Here is a 13,095-nt window from a genome sequence, read left to right on the forward strand (position 1 = left end):
TCCACACAAAATGACTTGGGGGGCCGGATCTTGGGCCCCGTTCAGTTTAACTGTGGTTTTGGATGTTTATTTTGGGAAAGTGAGAACTTGAAAATCATACCATTGACCGCATGGAATTAATGGCGTCTTTGTCTGGTGTCTGTGGTTTGTCATCAACATACACATTAAAATAACCGAACACTCTAATAATATCTAGTACACAAGCGGCATCCCAAATTCTTCTTTATTGCTTTGATCGACACTGGCAGAGAGTTATTAATTTTGGTCGCAACAGGTGTTCTTCAGCACAGTAGGCTTTCACAGCCACATTTGATACATATTTGTCTCTTTGATCCATTCGATTGTCCAAGTGCGCCTAACGTTGTGGTATGAAATATGATGGAAACACGTTCACAGTCCTCATATTTGTCCCACACTTTTGGCTAGGAAGAAATCACACCTATCCAAGAAGCTTGTTAACGAGCAGCATTACACGCTTAGGATGAGCGAGTGGGAGAACAAGGCTACGGGGGCCAGTTATCAACCCGCTGATGCGGGACCACATGGAGTGAGGGCAGAACATGTTGGAGATGAATATTTCCCCCTGACACAGTGCAACCGGTTGCCTCACAAGCATCTGTAATGAAGACAGAAGGAACTGAAAGACTATGATCAGCGGGGGCGGCGATTCGTCTGCAAGTAAGAGAGTGAGAATATAGTGGAGGGAATAGAAAAAAAGGAGAAGCCCGCTGCAGCTGTAGAGCTGTGATAGAGACGAGTGATCCATGCTGTTTTCACAGGCTATTTCCGCCAGGCGTTGTGTTCACACAGCCAGAGCTGCTGTAAACACTGAGAAGACCATTTGTATACCTGACCACATTCATGAGAAAATCTATAAACATTCTAGAAAGTAAGTAACAGTTGTGGGCAAATAAACTCTTAACTAACAAGCTGTGGCAGTCTCTCGGAATTTGCAGTTTCCTTGGAAATTGAGTGATAATGCATGAGAGGTGATGTCACTGAGGCAAAATTCCAAAAAGAGGAGGGGAGGATTACTATACAATACGGTGCATGCCATTCAAGCGTATCATGGCATCAGCAATAAAGGGTGGGACCAAATTGGTCTGATTGAGTGCCAAATAAATATGAAGTGCCGTGTAGGCCCAAAATAACATTTTCCTTCCTCATGACACAAAACAAAACAAAACAAAAAATTGCACTTAGTTTCTCACACAAGCTTAAAAAAATGTGTTCTGGGTTACCAAAAATCCTATTATGAATATAAAAACAACCACAACCAACAAAGGAAGTTTTTTTCTGTATTAGATGTGTGTAGGACTAAAAACAAGAGTTTGCGTGTGTGTGGATGCGTGCGTGCAGTAATTAGAGGTATTTTTGTAAGTGTTTAGAGATTGTTGGCGTTGGAGTTTGTTTTTATGGTTTCTGATAGGGTTTCTGATGAGTGTGACAGTTTTTTTTTTTGTTGTGTGTGCGTGTGTGTTTGTGTGTCTTGTCTTGCCGTAAGTAAAAGGCTTTTTTGCGTGTGTGAGTGAGAGAGTTTTGTATGTGTGAGTTGTTTTTGTTGGGAGTTTTTCTGATGACTAAGATTATTTGGGTGAGTGTGAAAGATTTTGGGCTAAGTGTGAGAGGTATTTTGGTGTGTGTGAGTTTTCTTGGTAATGTGAATTCTTGGCGTGTATGAGGTTTTTAGCATGTGAGAGAGGTCTTTTGGGGGTGACAGATTTGGTGTTTTGAGTCTGAGAATTGTCGGTGTCTGATGTTTTTTGTTTTCTTTTTTTACCGTGAGAGGTTCTTTAGTGAGTGTGAGGAGTTTTACATGACATCATGAGAAGTTTCTGCATTTTGTAAGTCACCATTGTATTAATTATTTGTATTGTTGGATTTTTTTTTTTTTTTTTTTGGGGGGGGTGCAGCCATGAATTGAAATTCCTGTCAAAAATTTCCACCAACGTGGTTGACCAGTGTTGAGATGGTCCAAGAAGGACTCCATCCATCCATTCATCCATCCATTTTTTATGCGCAATCATGTAAAGGCCAATAAGGGCAAATTACATCGTCAAGTTTAGTTGTCTTCTCAAGTAGGCCTGAGCTGTATGACTGTTTAAAAGCAAATGCTTCCCTATTGTTTGTTCTTTCCCATGGAATGCCAGAGTAAATATAGCTGTACATTAACTTGTGCCTCATTTGCGCATCTGATGTATGGAATGTATTCAAAAGCGTTTAAATGAGGCTGATGCAGCATTGCTCTAAACTGTGTTATAAATGCAGCCTCAAGTGTTGGCATTGAATGTGCGGCCATCTGGCTGCATGCAATTCGCAGCTGATGCAATGGCACCGGTCTCCCACTCATTAAGACAACATGTAGTGACTAGATGAAATTAGGGCCAAGCTATTAAAGCAGTCCTAGGCAATATAGGGCCCAGGGGCCACATCCAGCCCGCCTACAGTCTCTGGCCGGCCCTCGCAGTGAATATGAACTCAAAGTAAAATGTAACCAGAGGTGGACGTTCCGTCAGACTCACAGACCGTTCCGTCAGTCAGTCACTGACGGACGCCCGGGTTGCTGTATACGCCTACCGGTACCTAATATTTTGGCTGATGAGTGTATGCAAAGCAAAATGGAAAATTGAGAATGAAATGGCATTTTCAAGTCATATCTTTGAAACAACACGAAGCATTATCTGCTATTGTATTGATTTCTTGTTGCTTGCTTGTGTGTGAACAATACTAAAAGCCTCCCTTCATGAGGTTTAATCCTTCCCAGAAAAAAACATGGATGGATCAGAATGGGGACGTTGTCTAGTTACGCAACAAAGGGATACTCACTTCTGATTTTCCCTCATCTCAAAACTGCTGGCTCATCACGACAACCAAATAATACTTGCTGCTTTGGGAACCACTTTTAGAGCAAGCACCCTTCATAATCCCCTGGGTGTGTTTTTCCCAGCCCCTTAGAGAACTGAGCAGTCGCCGCTGTGTGTACATCACTTAATCAGTTTGGCTCCCAGTTGGCTGTAGACGTGAAGCACAATCACCAAATAGCTTGTATGATTTGTAGCCAATCTGACACCTCACCTCTATACAGCCATACCAAAGGCAAAGTGAGAAGGAGACGGGGAATGACAGATGCAAACAAGCACACGCTTTACAGCAGTGGCGGTCTTAGCTTGAACGGCACCCTGTGCAAAACCTCTCTTTGGCGCCTCCATTTTGTTTGTAAGTGAGTGAGATTAGGATTCTGTTTAGTGACAACCGTGTTCGTTTTCACTGTGTTTTAGGAAAAGAAATCGACTTTGTTCTTTTCGCTGAACTGTATCACTAAAATCAGTTCATTGCGATGATTTGATATAAAGATTGGTGAATGATTCTGTTCCAGCATTCAGCTTCATGTTCTCTCTGTAATACATGCACTTATTGAGAGAAAAAAATGATATCCTGTGAGCCCGCACATACTACACATACCAGAAACCGCCACTGTGTGTAACGTATTTCCTCAAATAATGAACTGGAAGCGTTGAGTTGAGGTCTTTGTATACAAATGAGGGCGGAGCTTGACAAGTTGATGTCAAGTGAATGCTTGACAATGAATTTGACTCGGCGTTACGATTAAATGTGCAACTTTTGGGAGTGACATTTATTTGTTCAAGTGGACAATTCACCCAGCAACTAATTGAGGCATGGTGTCCAAAATACCAGAGGCTACTGATGTAGGTCTCATTTGCTCACACATGCTCGTGTTGTGAGCAATGTGTCGTACGCACGTGTACACACACGATCGCCGGTAACGCATCCTCTATGTGCACATGCCAGCTTGAGTGGGTTTGCAGTAGTATTTTGGATAAGCCGTTCTGATCGATTGTGTGGGTTTAATGGTGGGTGCAGAATCTTCAAAGAAAAATCAATCCCCATGATGTGAAACATGGCCTATGTGCGTCATCCACATACTTGTATATTTTCTATACGGTTATGAGATCTATGCTGTTATATAACCAACTGGGTATTGAAGCTGTCCAAGACTTTAGCTGGCTACAAAAGCATTCTCTATACATAGGCACCGCTTCCTCGTTCCTCCTCCACTGCGCCTACAAGATCTGACTCATCCACTATTCTGCACCTTATCTCACACACTATGTCATTAAAGATGGGACTTTTCAATTCACTTCAGAATCGTAACAACAAAACAGAAGCGTCACCTCATTATAGGGAACACCTGTGTATCTTAGGGGACATGTTCAAGACCCATGCAATAGGTGAAAACCCACATTAAAGGGAGAGACCTAATTTAAAAAAAAGTTTTTATATGAATTTTACTTTCACCCTTCCTATATGCTTTAAGCACACACTTAAGAGAATTAAATGTTATATGTGTGTAAACATATAATTAAACAACATTATATTCAACCAAACCATATAATTTCCATTCATCCATTTTCCTTTCTGGTATCAAACATTGTACACTTTAATAGAGACCTACTTCCTATGTATCCTTTGTTTTTCATTATAGATAAATAAAATAAAATATAGATAAATAAAAATAAATTGGTAGGTGGATGGTAGGTAGGTAGAATGATTGAGACATGTACAGTAGATGTCGTAGTCTAAGATGATCAGATGCCTCGTACATAGCTAATGCTAGTTTCCATCATAGCCGGCAATCTCAAACTATTAACCAGGTAAGACCTTTACTTCCATCGAAATAATCAGAGGGCTGGAAAAAGCTGCCCCGTCATACAGGCCCTCACACAAACCTGTTGCTAGGAAACTCTTTGTAAGACCTGTGGAGACGCTATCAAACAACAAACCACCTTGATGCTGGTGCCTGAAAATACATTTGCTGCATCATGGGGAGAGCAAGGCGCAGATGAATACAGAAGTGCCAACGTGATGCAGCAGCTGTTGGGCCTGCCGCACAGCGAGCGACGAGGCTGAACGTGACTGAATGGACCATCGCAAAATGTTTACGGATGGAGAGTTTTTCTACTGACCTCCTGCAACATAAGCGCTGCAAATATTTTGTCTGTTTTTTAGGTTCCACATACAGTACACAGCATTGTATTATCATTTTTAGAACCATAAAAACATGACGCGATTGTCAAGGAAGAAGCGTATTACCACAGCCCGATTCACCGACTGCGCTTGTACATTTCAGTAACAGACACGCTCCATGAATTGCCTTCTAGCCACATGTACATAAAATTATACATATAAAATTACAATACGGGCGACACTGTGATCGATTGGTTAGCACGTCCGCCTCACAGTGCAGAGGTCGTGAGTTCGATTCCGGCCCCGGCCTTCCTGTGTGGAGATTGCATGTTCTCCCTGTGCCTGCGTGGGTTTTCTCCGGGTACTCCGGTTTACTCCCACATTCCAAAACGCAACACAGTTCACCAGCGATTTAAATGTTTTAATACAGTAACCAGTGGCCAACAGTCGGCCATGTATCGTTGCCATCAATGATGGAGCAGCTTGTTAATACTGTAAAGGCAAAGACTTTTTGTAGTGTAGTTTTGTTTTTACACTGTTCAGTGATTTGCTGGCTTTTCAATCACCCTTTATGTTGTCTTTAGGCAGCCTCACATGTCAATCATTATAGCTGTATTGACTAGTCTTGATGTTGCCCAGCGCTTGGAAAAAACTACAATGTCGCAGATAATACAGATTCAGAGAACTGTTGGTCAAACAATTGTGACTGAGATTGCTGATGAACATAAACTAAAAGTAAAAACTGCATTTACCTCTCATGTTTACAAATTCCTGGGCAACGAATTGAGTAATACATTATTATTTGGCCAAAATGCGTCTTGGTGAGCCTTGTTGGGTCCTGCTCTTTTGGCATTATCATCGTTCAGGGCCATTAGTGAGGTAAAAATGTGCTGTGAGTTTGTATCATTTAGCAGCAAAGCATATGACTGCATTAGTGTTGTTGTTTTGTCTCAGCCCCCACACAATAAATTTTCCCTCATTTGCTTTCCTAACCGCTGCCTTTGCCGTCTTGTGTGATTCCCTGCAGGGTCTCCGGTTGAGATATCGTAGAAGGCAGAGGTTGAGGAGTCAGAGAAGAGAGTGAAGGAAGAGGCAGAAGGATAGAAAATGACATTCATGTCAGGACTTGAGCAAGTCACTTGATCAGATGCAGTTTCTGTAACGTGACTCCATCCATCCATTTTCGATACTGCTCATCCTCATTTGGGTGTGGGAGCTGTGGAGTTGGCGAGAGGCGAGGTCACCCTGGACCGGTCCCAAGCCAATTGCAGGTAATATGACTCATCAGGCTTAAGTTACTTTTCAAATTAAGGCTGAAGTTTGTCATGTCGGCATATTAAAAAGTAAACAGTCACCTATCTGCAGCATTGTTTGGTGCATAGGTCCAGTTACCACGCGTGCGCACACACAAACACATTGCAAACCCTCATGGTCTGTGACTCACAGAGCATCTGCATTCACACAGCAACTCTTGTTGCATAATGTGTGGTCCTGAAAAGATTATACACCTATGCCCACTTGCCCCCGGCAAAATGGAAATGTCCATGACTTAAAGCATTGCTGAAAGTGTGTGTGCATATGTGTATGTATGTTTTCCTCCAGGATATCTCAGTACTTGGCCGCATTCATCTTTCCTTCAATTACAACCAGTCATCCTGTGCCTGCAGCTGAAAAACAGCCCCCCAACATGATGCTCCCACCACCCTGTTCCACTGTAGGGATTGTATTGGCCAGTAGATGAGCATTGCCTGAGCATTTCTCCACACATACCACTTAGAATTAACAGCAAAAAGTTCAATCTTGGTCTCATCAGACCAGAGAATCTTATTTCTCATTGTCTGGGAGTCCTTTATGTCTTTTTTGGTTTTATGGGTTTTCATGTGTCTTGCACTGAGGAGGGGCTTCCGTCGGGCCACTCTGCCATAAAGCCCCGACTGGTGGAGGGTTGCAGTGATAGTTGACTTTGTGGAACTTTCTCCCATCTCCCTACTGCATCTCTGGAGTTCAGCCACAGTGATATTTGGGTTCTTCTTCCACGATTGCTCAGTTTGGCTGGACGGCCAGGTCGAGGAAGAGTTGCGGTCTTCCCAAACGTCTTCCATTTGAGAATTATGCAGGCCACTGTGCTCTTCGTAACCTGGAGTGCTGCAAAAATTATTTTGTAACCTTGGCCAGATCTGTGCCTTGCCACAATATCTGTCTCCGATCTCCTTGGGCAGTTCCTTCGACCGCATGACTCTCATTTGCTCTGACATGCACTGTGAACTGTAAGATCTTATTTAGACAGGTGTGTGCCTTTCCTAATCTAGTCCAATCAGTTTAATTAAACAAAGCTGGACTCCAATAAAGGAGCAGAACCCTCTCAAGGAGGATTATAAGAAATGGACAGCATGTGCGTTAAATATGAGGGCCGCTGCAAAAGGTCTGAATCCATCCATCCATCCATTATCTATACCGCTTATCCTCACAAGGGTCTGAATCAGTTCAGTTTTCAGTTTTTCTTTTTGAATAAATTTGCAAAAATGTCTACATTTGTGATTTTTCTGTCAAGATGGGGTGCTGAGTGTACATTAATGAGAAATAAATGAACTTTTGGGATTTTGGCAAAAGGCTGCAATGACACAGAGAGTGAAAAATTTCACGGGGTCTGAATATTTTCCGTACCCACTGTATACTTAATATGTGTCTGAAGTGTTCTTTGTGCAGTAAACGCATTTATCTGATTTATTCACTACACAGGTCATAGATTTTGTGTAATCTACACAGGTCATAGATTTTGTGTAATCTATGACCTGTGTAGTGAATTGACCTTGAACTGAATAAGATGTCAATTTTGAGATTTTCAGTAAGTGAAGTTATTTTTACAGATTTGCATCCAGAAGTCGGCATTAGTACTGTGTCGGTCTTGTTCCCACTTTGTAATTGGGAGGGAAACTGACACATATGGCACGGCTGGCTTCTTGTTTCACTTCAGTCTGCTTCCTCACAGGAAGCAATGAAGTGTGGAAGGGAAGAGGGCACTGAATGAGACATTGAACAAACAGGATGCAGGGACAGCAAGCACCTGGTAGTAACAGTAGTTTTAACCACCTGTTTCCAATATCAATTTAAACATCAGCTTCACACTTAAGCGAGGTTTCATGCCTGTAACTGAGTGTGGGGTCGGGTTGCCCCCTGGGGCTACTGAGTTGGTGGCCTTGTGTAAGGCATCCACAGGGTGAGGTAACCCCAGGAAGTCGATAGGCTCCACTGCCTCTGATTACATTCTTTACTGGAGTGTGTTCGTGCGTGTGTGCGTGTGTACTTTGTGGCTTATGTCCGATGAGGTGATGTCACACTCCATTATTCTCGGATTGCCCCGTTGCCGCATGTGTGTATGTGTGTCCACAGAGAGCCTGTCATGAGGGGTTGCGAGCCAAGGGCCGGTGTGAACAGGAGCACAGGAGCAGAGAGTCGCCTCTTGTTAAATTACGGAAATGACGGGAGGCAAGAGGGCAGGAAGAAAGGTTAGAGCGCAAATTTCCCTCAAAGGTCCCTGTCGCGTTTGGAGGGACTGAACCATCTGCCCAGCTTTATTGCACCACAGTTAGACATAGAGAGAATTTTCTCCTCCGGCCGCAGGCAAAATTAATTTAAGCCCCACATAGTGACACATTTTAACATTTGACTTGCTAGCGTGAAAGCGGACTCTCTGCTAATACAGCGGTGGTGACTTTAATTTGTTTCCTGATCATGCTTTCAACTATTCGGAACACTTGTAACCCAAATCATCTTCCCACCGAAATGAATGGAAATGCCATTAATCCGTTGCAGAAAGAAAAACAACAACAAAAGTGTTTGAGAAAAATAGCACTCAACCATATTGTACTTGCATGTAAAGAGTTCAACTGTTTGTGCATCGTGAGTTCACCGACCTTGGCCACCAACGGGCAGTACAGTAGTTACAAAATAAGCCCACAAAGATAGTTTACTCGAAGCTCAATACGCTGCAGTAATTTTGGTCATTATTGGCAGAGGATAAAGAACATATGCCGATGAGGATTGTAATAATGTCTGTCTACCTGTGTTGCTGCTGCATTTGTGTTCAAATATCCATGACAACTTCCATGATAACATTGATGCTAGTTTTGTTAGCCTGTCTATTGCATTTTGCAATTTGTCTTAGCATTAAGCTGGTGGACCGGGTCACTTGTAAGTTGAGGTACCACTATGCAGTATAACACAAAGCAGAGCGATTGTGCGACTGCAACCAAATGTCATACTGTTATTCTGCAACAAAAAAAAAAAAAAAGCTCTATGTGTAAATGGTGCGGGAATGCCATTCAGAAATATATTTGAAGTCAATGAAGAAGAAAATTTTGGTCTGGATCGATAATGATACCGCTATATTTGTACTTGGCTTTTGTCCTGAAACATTGAAAAAAAGCGCAGTATCAAAGGTGAGATGAACAAGAAAGAGACGCTACAGCAGTGATGTCATGGGATCAACAAAGAAATGTGGCAGACCAAAAAGCAACAATAATTATTTCACTTTTAAAAAAAAAAAATTAAAAAAAAAAAGAATTTAATATTATGGCGCAATGCTTCATAATGAGGAGACTGACATCTATCATTACCATGGCAACACTAAATCACATACTTGTGCCGTCTACAATGCTGCAACCAGAAGAGTTGAAAGTCTGAATTTGAAGACATCCAACAAGGCTAACTTGATTGGAATCCTCCTGGAGTCAGAATTCCTGGATTTTATACATGTTGCCACAATTTACACAAGCTTTGGTAGTGCTGATACTGCCGTCAGTGTGGTCTTATCGTGTCTTGAGGTGCATATCCTTGGACTTAAACAGCTGTGTTGAAGACAGCTGTGGTGAAATTGCAGGTACGCATGTGCTCCACACGAGCAACGCATTGACACTGGAGCTATGATTCTTCACACCTGACATCTGCTCTAGAGTGATAGATGATCACTCTTTCGAAAGCACTCGCAATCATTACAAGCCAAGAGCCAGACAGATTATTAGACATTAGCGATTCGAATAAGTGACTCAGCCAGGATGATGTCAGTGCCTCCGTAGGGAGACTGGCTGAACCATGATGTCATAGGCTCCAGCTAATCATATCCGGGACTCTTCATTAGCGCACGGGAGCCCGACTGGATTGGCGGCATGCACAATGGATGATGTCATCCGTCTTGTTTGCCGCTGGCCCACTTGGGCTGAGAGCACTGTCAGTGTTAACAATGAGCTGTTAGTGCTGATGCTTTGTGACTGAAATGCAATTCAGAATCCAATAAAGCTGATTTTTCCTCAACATTTCGCCATCCATCTATGGGGAACTCATTGAAACACTGTACTGTGTACTTGAAAAATCAGTACATTTTGAGAGTTATCCCTCAGCTTCTGTGTGGAATACTTATTGACTGTAAGGTAGCCTTAATATATTGTAACCATGATTCAGTTCATTTAATTGAATCAGTGAAGACATGTGCATGTAAATATGTAAACAACTATTCATTTGGGAATTTTGGTTTGAAAATTTGTCAAATTGGAAATGGGAATAGTTCCTTAGAATTCCCAAATGAGCTGAACATTTTGACTTTTCAATGATGGGGAAATGTCTCATTGGCAATGAACTGAGTTCTTTTTGGTAACTAATGTGGAATTCTGGGAAACAAATGGACATTTTTGGAATGTGAAATCTATAGCAGCCATGTCCTGAATACTTTGAATCTTGGGGCTATCAAATGATTTAAATCAGATGAGAAACGTGGGACAGTTGAACGTTTGCTTTCAGCGTTCACTCAATAAAAGCGCTGGTTTCTCCCCAGACTCATCTGATGACAACGGCAGCATCACATAGGCGTTCGTAGGGAAATCCGTGCCCAAACTAGCATGAAAATGTCATGTAGCAGGAAATAGGTGCTCAAATGTCCTGCAGCAGGAGGACAACAGTGAGTCAGTCATGCTACAAAGGCACCAGCATGCTCTTTAAGTCCTCCGCAGCCTTCAGGCAGAGAGTGCGTAGTGGTGAGTGTAGTGTGTGTGAGTGGCTGTCACTCAGAAACATGAACGGACACATTCGGTGGGCATTGTTTCCGTGGCGCTTATGTCATTTGTCATAGGAAATATCACCTTCCCGCCTTTCTCCCACTCACTCTTACTCAATCATCATTATAAGGATGGAGACAGACAGAGTATTTTGGCAAAGAAAACTCATCTATCACCGTGGCAACAACGGGGGACGAAGGGAGGGACATGATCCAATAGAGGCCTGTCAATCATGCCGCCTGCAGGAGCTTGAGCGGCTGGCAAATGAGGAGATGAAAAGAGGCTTGCTCAGAATATAAGCATTGATTGCAAGGACACATGTCGTGTTGTGTCTGTGAAGATGTATTGAAAGATCAGTTGCCCCACTTTTCATTTACAATCACTTAAGGAATGACCCATTAAGAATTTTATTGCTGCGTTTATCGTCAGGAGAATAGCGCCTCCGTCATTGTCATAGCAACCCCGGAACAAGCTCTTCAGATGTCTATATTATTGATAAAACGCAAACAGAGAGCCAATACTTTGGATATGATGTCATGGCGTCACAGAAAGATTAGAGCACTTTCTTAGCATCCAATTAGATTGCTCTGATGCCATCCGCCCTATACTGTTTGCACCCCCTGGCAAATGCGGGGTTTGCTATGATAGGGTGTGATGTTTTATTCAGCGTTTGAGTCATGAATGCATTTCTTTCTGAAGAATTTTAGCTGGGAAATGTTTTTTTGTTTTTTTATTATTATAGATTTCTAGTTCATTCCATTGGATGGCAATTGATAGGAATTGAGTGATTCCAATGCCGTTATCAATTATTGATTCGCTTACTGATTCTCATTGGGTGAGGGCATAAAATAATGCAAATGATAGATGAGATGATTGATTTTGTTATCAATACATACACCAACTGAATTGGATTTCCATGAGTAAATCTCACGCATCATTGAACAACCTTATGTTCAATTGGAAGCTGTGTTTTTTAATAAGTCGCCAATATGCTCACATGCCCTTTTGTCTCGGGAGAGACATGATGGATAAAAGCTACCGACGGGCTGCGAGAATTCCGCTGTGCCCTTGTGCGATCCGTCATCCTTTCTATCCATCTCAGTGTCAAGCGGACATGGCACATGTCAGAAAGTGTCAAGCAGGAAGTAGAACACTCCAATTTAGCACCAGAGAAACATGCTCGTGAATCTCATCTGTTCAAGACTACTCATTCCCTCTTCTGGAACTGCAATTTCCCCACCCTGTATTTTTGTATGTATGTATCAATGCAATTATTTTATATTTTCTTCTACAGTATGTGATTTTTTACCACTGTTTTTTATCGGTCTGTGTTCTTGAGTTTCCTAAAAGGTGCTTGAAATAAAGTGTATCATTATTGTGATTATGAAAAGTAGTTTTTTAAGTACATCCCCCGCCCCCAACCCCCGTTTGTCTTGATAAACATTGAGGCCGACCTCCTCAGCCCTGCAGATTTTTAAAATCTAATGAGTGGAAATTGCTTGCTTTTATTGATATGCTATTTTATAGAGCTAAACTTCAGAGTTACTATATCTGCTAAGTCTCGTGTCTTTTGGAGGAAGCATGTACAATTTCCGTCCATGCTGTCATGTAATCTCCTACGTCCTGCTGGTCCATGAACCACAGGGAGCGTGGCAGAGGCCTCCATCTTATTGAACGAGCTCTGTTGTGGACTCGTGGGGTACCTAACAGACCCACTCACCCCGGGGACAAATTGAGAATTAGGAGGACCTATGCTTGGAAATTCAGCGAGTGAGGCATATTTGAGACAATAATGTGTGAAGAGAAAGAGTGAGTGCTATGAGGGAGTCCCTGAATAGACATCCCCTCTGGTTGTTCATGACAGGCTGCAGTGTGTGAAGGGGAGAAAGCTCAACTTAACACAGCTTATGGCATTTTCTTGAAATAGCTTCATTTTTGGGGTCATAACGCCGTTAAAAATGCACTAACCCCTAAATGTAGATAAATGTTGCTTCTTTTATTTTCAAGTGCAGCATGTGCATCAGGTTTATGGGGTGTGTGGTGGCAAAACGTCCCATTTTCA

General features: G+C 42.3%; 1 protein-coding gene across 4 annotated transcripts in view; it reads left to right on the forward strand.

Moving 5' to 3' along the window:
* The window catches only part of LOC147151792 (ras-GEF domain-containing family member 1C-like), a 70,273-nt gene that overhangs the window by 23,148 nt on the left and 34,030 nt on the right, over positions 1 to 13,095 (forward strand). The window contains exon 3 of one of the 4 annotated variants that reach the window (XM_086017884.1): positions 6,014 to 6,257. The exons of the other annotated variants lie outside the window; for them this stretch is intronic. The gene's annotated coding sequence lies outside the window, so the exon portion shown is untranslated. The remainder of the gene's footprint in view (positions 1 to 6,013; positions 6,258 to 13,095) is intronic. 4 annotated transcript variants of the gene reach the window in all.

This window comes from Filicampus tigris, chromosome 2 (assembly GCF_054856515.1).
Source record: "Filicampus tigris isolate MCC_2025a chromosome 2, RoL_Ftig_1.0, whole genome shotgun sequence".
In the NCBI taxonomy this organism is placed as follows: Eukaryota; Metazoa; Chordata; class Actinopteri; order Syngnathiformes; family Syngnathidae; genus Filicampus; species Filicampus tigris.